Raw genomic sequence first — 16,125 nt, forward strand, 5'->3', positions numbered from 1 at the left:
TCTATAAAGGGCTTAATGCTCCATAAATGGTAGCTCAGAGACCACTGATCCCATCTGCAAGGTGGGGATTAAACGCCCTTGTGATGCCCAGTGATATGAGACTTTGGCCTTGGGATAGTGGCAGGCCATGTCACTGTCCTGGGCATTATGGATTCGAGAAGTCAGGGATGTCCCATTTGTTTTTCTGGCCAGCTCTCTGCACATTAGCACAACCCCACAGCCAAGACTCACCCTGGATCCACGAAAGCCCTCTCCCACTCCCTGGTGATTCTCCAGGGCCTCCATATTTTACACTTTACCAGACTAATGCACCCTTTGGAACTGAGTTAGCACTCAGGATAGCAACTGTTATAAACTCTAAAGGAAATACATTTCCTCTCTCTATAGCTGTGGGGCTTAAGGGAGGTAAGCGGGGGATAGAGGTGGGAGGGGGGATGGGGGCAGGGCTGGTGGGGGAAGCCTGGGAAATGGCTGCGTCCACTTTCATCCCTCCTCTCTCCATTCTGCATTTCAGCAAAGGCTTGGTTATTTGGAATTCCTCCCCAAAGTTTCACTTCCTGGGCTAGTTTTAGGCCTGCTAAACCCATGGTGATCAGCACTTTTAGAAAAATCAGCATCTTAGAAACAACATGTTAGACATGATTTCAAGCCCCTGGTTAGCAGAGTGTGGGTTGTTTTGCTGTGGCATTTGGAACTGACAGATCAGGAGGTACCCCAGGCTGTATGAGGGGTTGGGGAGCAGGAGGGCACAATCAACTTACTAACAACATACAGGCCGCAGCAGAAAAGTAACAGCCCCATGCTTACTGCGTACTGGGTGTCAGGCTTGATTTAAGAGCTTTACATAATTAAATAATGCACCAATTCCTCACAATCCCATGAGGTAGGTACTGTTGTCATCCCGTTTTGCAAATGAGAAAACAAAGAGATGAAGGAGCTTGTTCAGAGTATACAGCTAGTAAGTCTTCCCAAGATCAGACAGGTGGGAAGCAGCTGAGCCAGATCTGGAGCCTGGAGCAGTCTGGACCCACAGCCCCACTCCTACTTCTTTGCTTTGTGGAAGAAGCAGAAAAAAGGGACAACCTCAATGCCTGAGTAGAGGCTGAAGGCAATGAGAAGAAATAAGTAGATTAAAAATACCTGCTCTGCCACTTACTAGCTCTGTGTTTACTTTGCTTCTCTGAGCCTCAGTTTCCTCATCTGTATGTAAAATAAGAATAGTAATGCCTTTGTCACACCCAGAATTTTAGTGATGGGCCGGGCATGGTGGCTCGCCCCTGTAATCCCCAGGTAGGATTGGGGAGGCCAAGGTGGGAGGATCACTTGAGCTCAGGAGTTTGAGACTAGGCTGGGAAACACGGGGAGGAGACCTTGTCTCTACAAAAAATAAATAAATTAGCTGGGCGTGGCGGTGTGAGCCTGTAGTCCCAGCTACTCAGGAGGCTCAGGAGGGAGGATTGCTTGAGCCCAGGGGATCAAGGCTGCAGTGAGCTATGATTGAACACTTCATTTCAGCCTGGACCACAGACCAAGACCCTGTACCCTCCACCACCCCCCACAAAAAAAAAAAAGAATTTTCATGATGTTTCTTTTGATAGAGGTAACTTAAACCCAATTATAACCGGCTTTGGTTATAAAGTGTTCTTGAATGAAAAAGTTTAGGAGGTAGGCCTGGATTCAGATGCTTCAGAGGCTTAAAGGTAATTGTCATAAATCTGTCTCCCTCTGTCTTGACTCTGTTTTCTTTTCTGTCAGCTTTATTTTATACATATGTGCCACTTTTATTAGCAGGCTGGCTCTTTCCATAGGGAGGTGGAAATGGCTAAACAACCTCAAGGCAAAGAGATCACGTCTTTCCAAATATTTCCAGCAAAAATCCCAGGGTTGACTCCAATTGGCTTGGCCTGGATCACATGCCCAGTCCTGAAACCATTATAGTTGTTTTGGTTGGCTAAGCCTGAGTCACATGCCTGTATCTGAAGTCAAGGGGTAGAGTCAGCCTGCTGTAGGCCACTGGAACTAGGAGTGGGTGAGAGATGGTTCCTTAAAAGAAAATCGAGGTGCTATTAGCAGAATAACAGGGGTTCTGGACAGGCAAGAACACAGATGTCCTCTCCCTCACAGTGCTGTTGTCAGGATTAGATAAGCTCATGCAGGCAAAGTGCTCAGCACGGTGCTTGGCTCTGGTAGATGCTCAGTAACCAAATCCCCTTCCTTCTTCCCTCCTCTAGGAAACAGGAATCATGGCTAACCAAATCCAGCCCAACTGCTTCCTTGTTCACATGGGGAAATCGAGGAAGGCCCAGGGAGAGGAAGTTACTTGCCCAAGTTGCCCAGTTAATTAGCCACAGAACCCATGTCCCCGAACTCTGAAACAAGTTCCAGTTAAAGTCTTCGCTGATAACTTTAAATCCTCCACTAGCCAAGGGAGTCATCTTTGCATTTGCACAGAGGAGATGGGAAAATCACAAAGCCCTTAAGGTCCAGAGGAAATGAGTGTCACTACATTGGGCTCCCAGGCTGTGCAACAAGCTGTGGACTGAGATGTCCAGGCAGGGAGCCTGGTCCAGCTCTCCACCCATCGCATCATGGAGTCAGCCGTCTCCTCTGGGGACTGCACCCTCTGGGTGCTGAGAAATCCAAATGGCTCTTTCTCATGCAGCCGCCCCAAGTGGGCAGGATGGCCCTTCTCTTGATTTGTTTCCTGCTTACTTTGTGAGAGTCAAAGTGCATCCTTCAGGACCAAAGTGGCCAAGGGGCCAGCATGTTATTTAGAGTGATCAAAATGGACCATTTTCAACTTGGCTGTAATTCAGCTCCAGAGTTTTGGTTTCTGCTTGCTTTTACTTATCTGTATTTTCTAACATTTCTTTAGCAAATTTGTATTACTTTGGCAATTAGAAAAAATGACCAGTAATTTTTATAAAAGGATTTGTGTTTGATTTCCTTTCAGAAAGGCACTTTCATTTATTAAAAGATCACAGTGAGAAGTGAAATTAAGTTGATCTTTCTCTCTGGCAAGGATGTGTGGGGAGAAATGGGGAGGTGAATGCTGGGAGCAGAAGCCACAGCTGCAGAGCACTGCAGTGAATGAAGACTGGACCAGGAGGCTGGACCAATTGGCTCTGTGGTCCTAGGCAAGTCACTCAGTGTCTCTGGGTTTCTATTGCTAGATGTTTGGTTTCATTATTTCTGGAGTTCTTTCCAGGAATTCTCCATATGGATAGTCTTTGAGCTTTAGTGAATGTTCATATACATTGTAGGAGAACATGTAATGGCTCAGAAATGTGTTCAGCATAAATTCTGTTTGTCTTTCGTGTCCTGTGAGACTGCTGAAAGTTCTGCTCAGCTTCTCTGCTTCTTAGCATTTGGTTTCTTCTCAGCTTCTCCGTCTCTCCGTTTAGCTGTTTATGAATTGGCAAATTCATGGAAAAGAGCACATAGAATGTCAGGCCCCTGCTCCATGCATTTCTCTTCACCCTGAGATCTTGATCCCTCAAGTTCTGGCTTCCTGGATAGCTCTTTCGTGCCTTCTAACAGATTTTTATTTTCTTTGAACAATTCTACCCAGGTTTTCTAATTGTTTATGGAGAAGATTGATCTTCACAAGCTAGTTTTTTCATAGGCAAAAGCAAAAGTCTCTTCCTGTGTTATTAAGTGAAAATGGCTGATTATAAAATGGTATGTACAGTGAACTTCTATTTATATGCAAAGCATGTATATGTGTTTATGCAGAAGAAATAAGAGAGAGCAAAAGCTATACACAGTGGCTATCTCTGGTTAGTTTTTAAAAATATATATATAGTTTGCAAATTTTATATAATAGATACTAAGAATACCCAAACTGGGTTGACCTTTGTGGCCATTTATACCTGTGTTACAAATGGGGAAACTGAGGTCAAGAACATTTAAATTTATTTCAGTTGAACAATTTTTGGAGGCCTGCTATGGGCAGAGAACCGTGCTATTGACCACAGAGCATGCAAAGCAACATAACACCTAGTCACTCTATCTCAAGTGTCTACAACTTGTGCTAGCCTTTGGGATATGAGGATGAAGAGGACAAGGATCTGCTCTCAAGATATTCCAGTTGAGGAGAAAGATATTCAAATAAGCTATCTCAGCTGTGATATGAGATCAGTGCCAAAATAATGATGTGACAAGACTGTGATCCCATTCCAGCTGGTGTGGCAAAAAACAAAAAACAAACAAACAAAAAAAGACTGTGGTTTGTCTCTTAATAACTATTCTCTCAATATCCAACTAAAATATTATATTTCCCAGCCTCCCTTGTAGCAAGGTGTAGCCACGTGACCAAATTCTGGCCAAGGAGATCTGAGGGGAAGTGTTGTGATGATTTCTGGGAAGTTTCTTTAAAGGGAACAAGGAAACTCTCCTTTCTTTTTTTCTGCTGCTTGGAATGTAGATGTAATGCCTGGAGCTTTGGTAGCCATTTTGAGTCACATTTGTGTCACCTTGGAAAGGAACCATGTACTGAGATGATGGAGCAGCAAGATGAAATAACCTCAGTCGCTGACACCATGGAGCTGCTATATTAGCCCTGGGTTGTCTATTTCCATACTTTTTTTTTTACATGATAAAGACACTTCTGTCTTGCATATGTTACTGATGTTTTGGATGTTCTCTTACATGCAGATAAACCAGATCCTAACTTATATGAATCCTAAAAATAAAGTGCTATGGGAACAGTGGTGAAGGTAGGGAGGAGTGAATATCTCCCACTCTTGGGCATTGAGGAAGTCAGAGGTGATGTGAAGGTTGTGAAGAGTTAGTCAGTGAGATGGGCAGGATTGAGAAGGAAGAGTTTCTTTTCTTTCTTTCTTTTTTTTTTTTTGACAGAGTCTCACTCTGTTGCTAGGCCGGAGTGCAGTGGCACAATCTCAGCTCACTGCAACCTCTGCCTCCCGGGTTCAAGTGTTTCTCCTGCCTCAGCCTCTTGAGTAGCTGGGACTACAGGTGTGCACCACCATGCCCAGCTAATTTTTGTATTTTTAGTAGAGACAGAGTTTCACCATGTTGGCCAGGATGGTCTTGATCACTTGACTTCGTGATCCACCCACCTCAGCTTCCCAAGGTGCTGGGATTACAGGCGTGAGCCACCACACCTGGCCAGAAGAGAGTTTCAAACAGAGTGGACCAGGCAGGGAGTGTGGAAACAGGGCTGGAATAAGGAACATGGGCATTAGAATCAAACAGCCTGGGCTTAAAGTCCATCATGATATTTAGAAAGTCATTTCACCACTCTACACATCAGTTTCTCCAACTGTAAAATGGGGATAATAATAGTATCAGCTTCATCTGGTTGTAGTGAGGATCTTATGAGTTAATACATGTAACGTGCCTAGAACAATGATATTGAGAGACTGGTTATTAAGAGGCAAACCATAGTCTTTTTTTTTTTTCCTACACCTACCGGAATGGGATCGCAGTCTTGTCGCATCGTTGTTTTAGTATTGACCTCATATCATAGCTGAGGTAGCTTATTTGGATATCTTTCTCCTCAGCTGGAATATCTTGAGGGCATATTCTTGTCCGCTTCATGGCATATTGTGGGTCCTTAGTAAATGAGTAAATACTGGCTGTTATGTGCTTATCTATAAAGTGGGATGTTCATAGTCCTATCTCATAGAGTGGTCAATGTGTATTAAAAGGCACAGGACTCTAGATGTAGTGGGTGCTCAACCGTGTGGTTCTTTCTCTCCCTTTCTTTAAGGGGCTTACAAACAATATTTAACAAATCCTCATTAAGCCCCTGCTCTGTGGCAGGCCCTGGGTCAGGAGGTTGCCGATTCCAGGAAGAATCAGACCTTATCCCTGCCCTTGAGTCTCAAGAAGAGAACAGGAAAACAAATAAGCATAGTACAGTGTGAAAAGTGGGACCATGGTCCAATTTCAGTCTGCAAACTCAGGTGAGTGAGAATGGTAACTTTCCTGGTAAGTGAACTCAGTCTCTGCTAAGATCTCCCATCACACATGAGGAAACCTTAACCTTTGGCAAGTCAAGTTTTTCCTATTTCTTTGGGGTTTATCATCACTTACCCACACTATCATTTGTTGAGACATCTTCATTCCTATCTGAGGAGGGGCCACCCATCCACACAGGTCACTGCTGAGTTGTCCCTTATTCTTAGGTCTCATTCCCTCTCTCAGCTGCTTCCAGAGCCCCTTTCAAGTGCACAGGAATGTTTGATCAGCTGCCACGGCTGCCAGGACACAGAGAATTCTGGTAGACATATGAGGTTCTTCTGCCCACCCCCAAACACCCATTCATTTCTCCTCTAGAGTTTCTGCCTAGGAAGTGCTCAGGTGCTTTCTACATTTAATTTTCTCAAACTCCTTTGGGAATTTTGGTTTCTGTCTCCAAGCTCAGGACCATGCCTAGAGAAGGAGCAGGTTCAGGTGCCTCCTACCTCGGGGACCTGCACCCTACTCCCATCCCTTGTGGCTGCTCCAGCTCTCTCCCTCATTCTTGTCTGGAAACACTTCTTTAGTTTCAGGGGGGCAGAGCCTTGCTCCTAAATCCCTTGCATTTCCCCATAGGGACCATCTCATCAATGCACAAGATCCTTTTCTTGTTGCCCCTGAGATGCTAGTCTTTTGAAACTCAAAAGCCTGGAAAAGACTCTGGTTTTTCTTTTTCTACAAAGCCAGAAAAGGACAGTAGCCTCAAGACAATAGCCTAAAATAGGGGGAGGTAAGTCTCCTGGGTAACAGAAATCATCAAGAATGAAAATTAACCCAATGAGCTCCTTCCATGTCTCCTCCAGAATGGATGAAATGTAAAAGACTGACAACATCAAGTGTAGGACAGGATGTGGAGCCACTGGAACTCCATACGTGTCTGATGGGAATGCAAAATGATACCGATCCCTTGGAAAACTCCTTGGCAACTTTAATAAACATAAATCTACCCTATGATCCAGAAATTCCACTCTAAGTCATGTCTCCAAGAGCAATGAAAATACATACCCACAAAAGACTGTACATAAATCAGAACAGCATTGTTGATAATAGCCCAAACTGCAAACAACCTAAATATTCACCAATAGAAGCCTGAATAAATTCATACTGTGGGATACTCTACAGCAGTGAGGTAGACTAACTATTACTGCCTACAACAACATGAAAGAAAGTAAAAATCACTACTTTGATAATTATAAACACAAAAAAGTAAACATATCATTCTATTCATATGAAGTTATCTAAATAATTAGTAAAATTGATCTATGATTTTAGAAGTGGTTACCTCTGGAGGAGAAGGAGGGGTACTGTTACTGACTGAGAAGGGAGTTCTGGAAAAATTCTATACTTTGATCTTTGGGATGGTTACACAGATGTATAGATAGGCAAAAATTCATTGAACTTTACATTTAATATTTATACATTTTACCATATGCAAATTGTCCCTCAATTTAAAAAATCTCATTTTCCTTAAAAAAACACAGAGGCAAACATTTCAAAAACAATATCTCACCTTAGATGAGATATAGAGGCAAGCAGGCAGCCCTACTATGAGAGCCTGGAAAAGGCATTAGACACACAGTGTGTGGGGTGCAGTAGGGACAGAGAAACACTCAAGGAGGGCTTCCTGTGAAAGGTTATAGCTAAACATTGAAGGACCTGTACTGAAAGTCAAGCAAAGAGAAGGCTAAGGGCATTCCAGGCTCAAGGAACAGCATGCAAGGGCACTCATAGCATCCCAAAAGAAGTTGACTGAGAGAAGGAGGGTGTGGGGAAAGGACAAACGACGAAGCCACAGATGTCAATGGGAGTCAGATCTGACAGCCTCACAAGCCAAAGGGAGGCCCAAGGGAGGCTCTGAAGAGTTGTGATTGGAGTTGGACTTTAAGGAGGCCACTCTGGAGGAAGGGAGGAAGGCGGTTTAGAGGTGGTTGCAGTAATCCACAGATGGGGTATGTGGCCTGAACTAGCACAGCAGCCATGGGGATTGGGGCTGGGAGAAGAGCTTCCAGAGATACTTAGGAGGAAGACTTTGGTAACCAGCAATATAGCAGGACAGGAGAGGAAATCATTAAGGAAACTCATGGGTTCTTGCCTTTCATGGCAAGGTGGAGCTATTTACTGAGAAAAAGATAGGAAGTGCTACATTTATTTATTTATTTATTTATTTATTTTATATTTTTTGAGATGGAGTCTCACTCTGTCACCCAGGCTGGAGTGCAGTGGCATGATCTTGGCTCACTGCAACCTCTGCCTCCCAGGTTCAAGCAATTCAGGAAGAGCTACATTTATAAGTGTTGTCGCGGTTGGCCAGATGTTGTTTTTCTCTGTTTGGCTCCTGCTTCTGCTTTTGCTTTAGTCAGAACTCTGTCCCAGGAAGACCTGCTCCTCCCTGTTCTCAGGCTATGTAGCTAAAGTGGTGGTGACCCCATCCCTGGGCTGTAGGACATGTGATAATGGCCTCTTGTTCCAGCTTGAAGTTGCTGCAAAAGACATGATTTTATTCTTTGACATGGCTGAGTAGTATTCCATGATGTGTATGTATGTGTGTGGCGTGTGTGTGTGTGTGTGTGTATATGTGTGTGTGTGTATATATGTGTGTGTGTGTATATATGTGTATGTATATATATACACACACACACACACACTCATATACATATCGCATTTTTAGACCAATTTTCCATTGATGGACACTTAGTTTGATTCTATGATTTTGCTGTTGTGAACAGTGCTGCAATAAACATACGCGTGCAGGTGTCTTTTTGATACAACAATTTATTTTCCTCTGGGTAGATACTCAGTAGTGAGATTGCTGGATCAAAGGGTAGTTCTATTTTTAGTTGTTTGAGAAATCTCCATACTGGTTTCCATAGAGGTTGTACTGATTTACATTCCCACCAACATTGTGTAAGTGGTCCCCTTTTTCTGCATCCCTACCATCATCTGTTGGTTTTTGACTTTTTAGCAATAGTCATTCTGACTGGTGTAAGATGACATCTCATTATGGTTTCAGTTTGCATTTCTCTGATGATTAGTGATGGTAAGCATTTTTTTCATATGTTTTTTGGCCACTTGTATATCTTTTGAAAAATGTCTTTTCATGGAGGACATGCATTTTGGGATGGAGCTTGAAGATACCTAAAAAAGATCTGGTTTGAAGTGGGAGGATGTGTTTCAGGAGGAGAGAACAGCACAAGCAAACCCTTGGAGGCAGGAAAGAAAAGGAAACACTCAGGGGATGGTGGGTAGTCAGGTTGGCCTGACCACACTGGAGAATGTGGGGGAGATGAGTCTTCCAGGCAGACTCATTGGCAGGGACCAGACCAGGGGTCACCATTCATCTACTCCTCTACAAGGGAGACTGGAGGGGTTAGACCAGGCAGGCCTGGAATGCCAGGGTGAGTTTGGATTAACCCAACCAATGAACCTGTGGACTAGAATAGGCATCTGGAAGTTCCAGGGATGTTTGGGAAAACTTCGTGGGGAATTTAAGGAATCGCTTCTGGGGTGAGAACTCCATGTTGTTTTTCCCATCAGCTTTCTCAGGAGTTGGATAGATGGTGAGCTCAGGGACTGGTGAACTGTCCCAGTAATACAGGGTGGTAATGTCCCTCCCTTCTCCTGCCCCAAGTCATACAAGCCTTCTCAGGCTGGGACATCTGCAGGTCTTGACCAAAAAGAACCAAGACCCTTGCCTTCTGCAACCCACTCTCCACACAGCAGGTTGAGGGCCCTGTGGACACACATCAGATCACTCTTACTGAAAACCCTACAGAGACTTCTCACCCCACTTATAAGCAACTTAATAGCACCCCACTTAGAAACGCCCCACTTAGAAGCAACTCCACACACCTCCCTGTGGCCTACAAGGCTTCACATCATCTGACCCCTGTGTCCCCTCTGTCCTCACCTCCTTTCGCTCTTCCCTGGGCCCACTGTCCTCCAGCTCTTTGCAGCCCTGCAAACACAGCAAGCTTTTGTCCTGTCTTGGGGCCTTTGCACTCACTGTTCTCTATGCCTGGGACACTCATCCCCCAGATCTTGCCACGGACACCTCATCATCATTCAATCTTTTATTTTTTTAAGACAGAGTCTTGCTCTGTTGCCCAGGCTGGAGTGCAGTGGCGTGATCTCAGCACACTGCAACCTCCACCTACCTGGTTCAAGCAATTCTCCTGCCTCAGCCTCCCAGGTAGCTGGGATTACAGGCACCTGCCACCATGCCCACCTAATTTTTTGTATTTTTGGTAGAGACAGGGTTTCACTGTGTTAGCCAAGCTGGTCTTGAACTCCTGACCTCGTGATCCGCCCGTCTTGGCCTCCCAAAGTGCTGGAATTACAGGCATGAGCCACCATGCCTGGCTTCATCATTCAATCTTTGCTCACTTGTGGCTCATTGGAGAAGACTTTCCTGGGTAAGGGTAGTGCTCCTGCCTATCACTTGGCCTTCTTAGTCCTCACTGCTGTCTCTGATTGTCTTTTTTCTTTGTTTACTTGTTTATTGCGTCTAAGCCTCCATTTGAATGCAAATGACTCAAACACAGGGTTTCTATCTTGTTCCTCACTGTACCCCCAGCACTTAGAGCAGTGACTGGCCCAGAGTAGGTCCTCAATAAATGGTAATTGAATGAACTATCTGCATAGGCAAAGTCCTTAGGCAATTCTGCAAATAAGGCAGCTGGGCCCAGAGAAGAGAAGGGACTTGTCAAAGGTGTCCTACAAATCAATGTCAGAGACAGACCTAGGCTCCAGGACTCCTGCCTCTAAGGTCAGTTCATTTTCCGCAATTCTCTTCCACCTTTTTCTGCCAAAGGGGCTGCCAGTCTTTGCTGATTTTCCCTCTGGTGCATATGCCAGGGTAGAAAGAGCAGTGAACTAGAAGCCAGGGAACTTGGGACCTGGTCTAGCTCTGCCACCCACATACCTTGTAGACCAAGGGGTACTTGAGGGCAGAGGGCATTACCCATATCTAGTACATTTGGTGCTCAGACAAGGCTTGTCGAAAGAGTAAGATTTTGCGTGCATGAAGATAGTGGATAACAACACAGGGCTGTGTTAAGAGCTGGGAACAAGAGCTAGGCAGACATGAATTCAAATCTTGGCTATGTCACTTTCTAGTTGCCCTACATGTGATAACAGATGAAGAATGTACATAGCATCATCTAGGATAATTTGTGTCCAGGATGGCCCTGACACTTTCTGGTATTCATGTTCTTGGGTAACCCACACGGAATTAGGGCTGATTTCTATGACCAATAGAATACTGCAGAAGTGACAGTATGTGACTTCTCAATCTAGATCATGAAAGATAGTGTGGCTTCCACTTTGGTCTCTTATATCACCTACTGGGGGAAGCCAGCTGCCATGTTGTGAGGACACTCAAGAAGCTCTGTGGAGAGGCTCATTTGAAGGAGAACCAATGCCTCCCACCAACAGCCAACATCAGCTTGGGACATGTGAGTGAACCAACTGGAAGTGGATCCTCCAGCCAAGTCAAGCCTTCAGATGACTGAAGCCCCAGCCTCATGAGAGACAGCAGGCTAAAACTGCCCAGCTAAGCTGCTCCTGAAATCCTGACCCCCCAAATTATGAAAGATAATAAATTATTATTGTTGTTTTAAGCCACTACATGTTGGGGTGATTCATTATGCAGCAATAGATGATGAATACATCACCCTTGTATTCATTACTGATGTTTATTGGGAGCATAGTGTGTGATTTTTCATTTAACCCTTCCAGTAATGCTGTGAGATAGGTATGTTTATTATCCCCATTTTACAGACAAAGAAACTGAGGTTCAGAATGAGTGAAGTCTCTTCCCTGCAGAGTCCCTGACTTTAAGGGTTTTATGGTCAGATCTGAGAGACAGAAGCTCAAAAACCTATGACTCTAGGCAAAATATGCCTCTGAGATCCCAGGATGGGGAGAGGGAGAGGAATTTTGGATTCTGGCTTCTACTTGGGCCTCATAGCTTGGGATGACAGAGGGTACACTCCAAAGGCAGCAAACACTTTCCCTGCCCTTGAGCACCTGCTTAATCAAGGGGAGAAAGTTCAGATGCTTACGCATAATGTGTGGTATTTCTCTGCACAGAAACACACACAGGCCTGTACAGTAATAATGAAAAGCAACAACCCATCTTAAGGGCTTGGCACTTTGCACTTACAAAGCCTTATACATCCCTAATTCCATGGAATCACACCTGGCAGGTAAGCGTGGCCCTGTACACTTTACAGATGGGGACACTGAGGCCAGGGAAGTTGTGTGATTCTTGCAGAGCCAAGCAGCCTAGAAGTGGCAGAGTTCAGGTAAAACCCAGTAACTGGGTGTTTTTACAAGTGCTAAGGGTATGACAGGAGGTAGGCAGGGCTCCTCTGAGGGAGGTTCCAGGAAGAGGTCACCCGGGAGCAGGGTTCTGAGAATGGGGAAGTGGCTTCGGGGAGAGGATCGTGCCTGGGAGGGTTTGAAAGGAAACACAGTGAGTCCCTAGGGGCTCCCAGGGTGTATGAGGGCAAAGAGGCGAACATAGCTGGAGTGGAAAGAATGAGCAAGCCTGGGCGTGTGGAAGAGGCTTGGTGTGTCAGGTGGAATTGCAGCTGGAGGGTGTGTGCAGAATGAGAGGTCTTGGTATTGGGGCCAAAGTCAACTCCCATGCCTAAGGAGGGAAGAAGGCGCTTATTTTGCTTCTTGGGTGAAAATCATTCCTGTGATTTAGTTCTCCTTGGGGGAGGGGCGGGGTTTCATCCAGCCTTAGCAAATGCATTCAATCTTCACTACTTCTCTCTGTCAGATGGGGTGGATAGAGGTCCAGATGTGGGCAGAAGCTTTTATGTCCCATTGCAGGGCAGCTAAGAACAGCTGCGCGGGTCGTTCACTGTACATGGGCACTATGCCAAAAGGGACTGAAATCCGGACTGCCCTTTGTTTACTAAGCCATGTGCCTGCAAGGCTGCACCTGCCCAGAGGGAATGCTTCCTTTTTCTTTTCTTAAAAAAAATTTTTTTTATGAGCTAAAATTCACATAACATAGAATCTACCATTTAAACCACTTTAAAGTATAAAGTTCAGTGGTTTTAGTAGAGTCACAATGTTGTGCAACCATCACCACTATCAGTTTTTGGAACATTTCCATCATCCCAAAAAACAACTCCACAACTCCTAATTCCCCCCTTTCCCCATCTCTTGGCAGCCATGAATCTGAGCTTTCATATGAATGGAGTTCTATAATTTGCTGTCTTTTGTGACTGTTTTCTTTCATTTGGCATTAAAACTTTTCAAGTTTTACCCATGTTGTGGTATGGGTCTGTACTTCATTCCTTTTTATGGCTGAATAACATTGCATTGTGTGAATATTCCACAATTTGTGTATCCCTTCGTGAGTTGATGGACATATGGGTTATATCCACTGGCTGTTAAGAATAAGTGGGGCACGGTGGCTCACGCCTGAAATCCCAGCACTTTGGGAGGCTGAGGCGGGCGGATCACCTGAGGTCAGGAGTTCTAGATCAGCTTTGCCAACATGGTGAAACCTTGTCTCTACTAAATATATAAAAATTAGCTGGGTGTGGTGGCAGGTGCCTGTAATCCCAGCTACTTGGGAAGCTGAGGCAGGAGAATTGCTTGAACCCGGGAGGTGGAGGTCGCAGTGAGCGGAGATTGCACCACTGCACTCCAGCCTGGGTAGCAGAGCGAGATTCCGCCAAAAAAAAAAAAAAAAAAAAGGCAGGCAGCTCGCGCCTATAATCCCAGCACTCTGGGAAGCTGAGGCAGGTGGATCACCTGAAGTCAGGGGTTCAAAACCAGCCTGGCCAACATGGTGAAACCTCGTCTCTACTAAAAATACAAAATTAGCTGGGCATGGTGGTGCATGCCTGTAATCCCAGCTACTTGGGAGGCTGAGGCAGGAGAATCACTTGAACCTGGGAGGCAGAGGCTGCAGTGAGCCGAGATGGCAGCATTGCACTCTAGCCTGGGCAACAAGAGCAAAATTCTGTCTTAAAAAAAAAAAAAAAAGAATAATGCAGCTATAGCCAGGCACAGTGGCTCACATCTGTAATCCCAGCACTTTGGGAGGCTGAGGTGGGAGGATTGTTTGTGCCCAGGAGCTTGGGCAACATGGCAAAACCCTGTCTCTATAAAAAATGAAAAATTTAGGTGGACATGGTGGTGTACACTTGTAGTTCCAGCTACTTGGGAGGCCAAGGTGGGAGGATTGCTTGAGCCTGGGAGATGGAGGCTGGAGTGAGCTGTGATCGTGCCACTGCACTCAAAAAAAAAAAAAAAAAAAAAAAAAAATTCAGCTATGAACATTCTTGTACAAGTTTTTGTGTGAACAGATGTTTTCCATTTTTCTGGGTATATACCAGGGGATGGTCTTGTTGGATCATGTGGTAATCCCATGATTAACTTTTTGAGGAACTTGCCAAACTGTTTTCCAAAGTAACTGCACTGTGGTACATTCCATCTAGAAATGTTTGAGGGCTCCAATGTCTTCACATCCTTGCCAACATTTGTTATTGTCCATTTTCTTATAGCCCTCCTAGTGAGTGTGAAGTGGTACCTCATTGTGGCTGGCCATCTGTATATCTTTGGAGAAATGTCTGTTCAAGTCCTTTACCCATTTTTTGGTTGGGTTGTTTGTTTTTTTAGTGTTGAGTTGTAAGAGTTCCTTGTGTAGGCTGGGCACGGTGGCTCACACCTGTAATCCCAGCACTCTGGGAGGCTGAGGCGGGCGGATCACAAGGTCAGGAGATCGAGACCATCCTGGCTAACACGGTGAAACCCCATCTCTACTAAAAATACAAAAAAAAAAAAAATTAGCCAAGCGTGGTGGCGGGCGCCTGTAGTCCCAGCTACTTGGGAGACTGAGGCTGGAGAATGGCGTGACCCCGGGAGGCGGAGCTTGCAGTGAGCAGAGATCATGACACTCCACTCCAGCCTGGACGACAGAGCGAGACTCTGTATTTAAAAAAAAAAAAAAAAAAGAGTTCCTTGTGTATTCTGGATAGTACACCTGTATCAGGTGTACTATATGAGTTGCAAGTATTTTCTCCCATTCTCTGGGTACTGCCTTTTTCTAATTTACACCGGGGCTCCTTTTGGGCTGGTAGGGACCTTAGTTCCTCAGCCAGAGCACCAGATACTCTCCCGCCACAACAAAAGAAAGTGTATCAGTGGCCTCACTCAAGAGGACAACTTAGTACCTCAGTACCTTTACAGATGGTCTGCTATGTGCCAGGCGTGGAGGATGTGAATCTGAAGATAACAGGGTCCGTTCCAGTCCCTGTTCCCCATCCTCAAGAAGGACTCAATCAATAACTCAGACGCTCAAGCCAGAACACTGGGGACTGACTGGACTCCTCCCCCATCACTCCACCATCCAATCAGCCATCACAGCCCATGATGACTCCTCCCACCTTGTGCCACCATCCAATCAGTCACCACAGCCCATAGTAACTCCTCCCTATCACTCCAGCATCCAATCAGCCACCTCAGCCCATGGTGACTCGTCCACCATCATCCCAGCATCTAATCAGCCCCCAGAGCCCGTCACCCCTCCATTCTCTTCCCCACGTCCCAGCGGAGTCTAGGCGGTAATTGCCTCTCACCTGGCTGGTTTCAGTAGCTTCCTGCCTCCAGACCTCAGGGCTTGCTTCTTGTAGTTCATTTCTCCATCAGTGCACAAGCAGAGTGATTTTTCTTAAATGAAAAATCCCATTAGGGGGCTGCCTGGCTGACAACTTCTCTACAGCTACTGTCAAAAGAAAATGCACACGGAAGCCGACAGCTCCGTGTCATCTGGCACCCACTGCTGTCTCCACTCCCCTCCTTGAAGTGACTCAGTCTGACTGAACTGTTGGTCAGTTTCCCAGCACATACCACCTCCAAGCCCTGCCGGCATGGTGTGCTCTGAAATGAGGGACGGTAAAGAAATGCGTCAGGGATTCCCAAAATAAGTCACGGGTTAGGCAGTAACTTGTCAGGCAAGAGCTGGGAGTTTGCTAGGGGCACGGTAAGGGTTCCTTCCGGTTAGGGGAAGGAGCCTCGCTTCTGCGTGTGCAGGAACTTGGACACACAGTCCTGCCTTGGTGCTCATGAGTCACCCGAGAAGATGTGCCTAGAAATGACTCCCCTGGGTGTGTG

The 16,125-nt window shown here is 45.5% G+C and overlaps 1 protein-coding gene across 3 annotated transcripts in view; it reads right to left on the reverse strand.

Annotated features, from left to right (window-relative positions):
- HRH1 (histamine receptor H1) overlaps positions 1-15,894 on the reverse strand; it is a 126,750-nt gene extending 110,856 nt beyond the window's left edge. Inside the window, exons 1-3 of one of the 3 annotated variants that reach the window (XR_002914470.3) lie at positions 15,591-15,894; positions 6,061-6,224; positions 1,757-3,404 (exon numbers count right to left, since the gene is read on the reverse strand). The gene's annotated coding sequence lies outside the window, so the exon portion shown is untranslated. Of the gene's footprint in view, positions 1-1,756; positions 3,405-6,060; positions 6,225-15,590 lie in introns of those variants that run through there. The other 2 variants (XM_054551713.2, XM_024245301.3) reach the window with 2 other exon arrangements.
- Between the last annotated feature and the right edge of the window lie 231 nt (positions 15,895-16,125).

Source organism: Pongo abelii, chromosome 2, assembly GCF_028885655.2.
Source record: "Pongo abelii isolate AG06213 chromosome 2, NHGRI_mPonAbe1-v2.0_pri, whole genome shotgun sequence".
Classification (NCBI taxonomy): Eukaryota; Metazoa; Chordata; class Mammalia; order Primates; family Hominidae; genus Pongo; species Pongo abelii.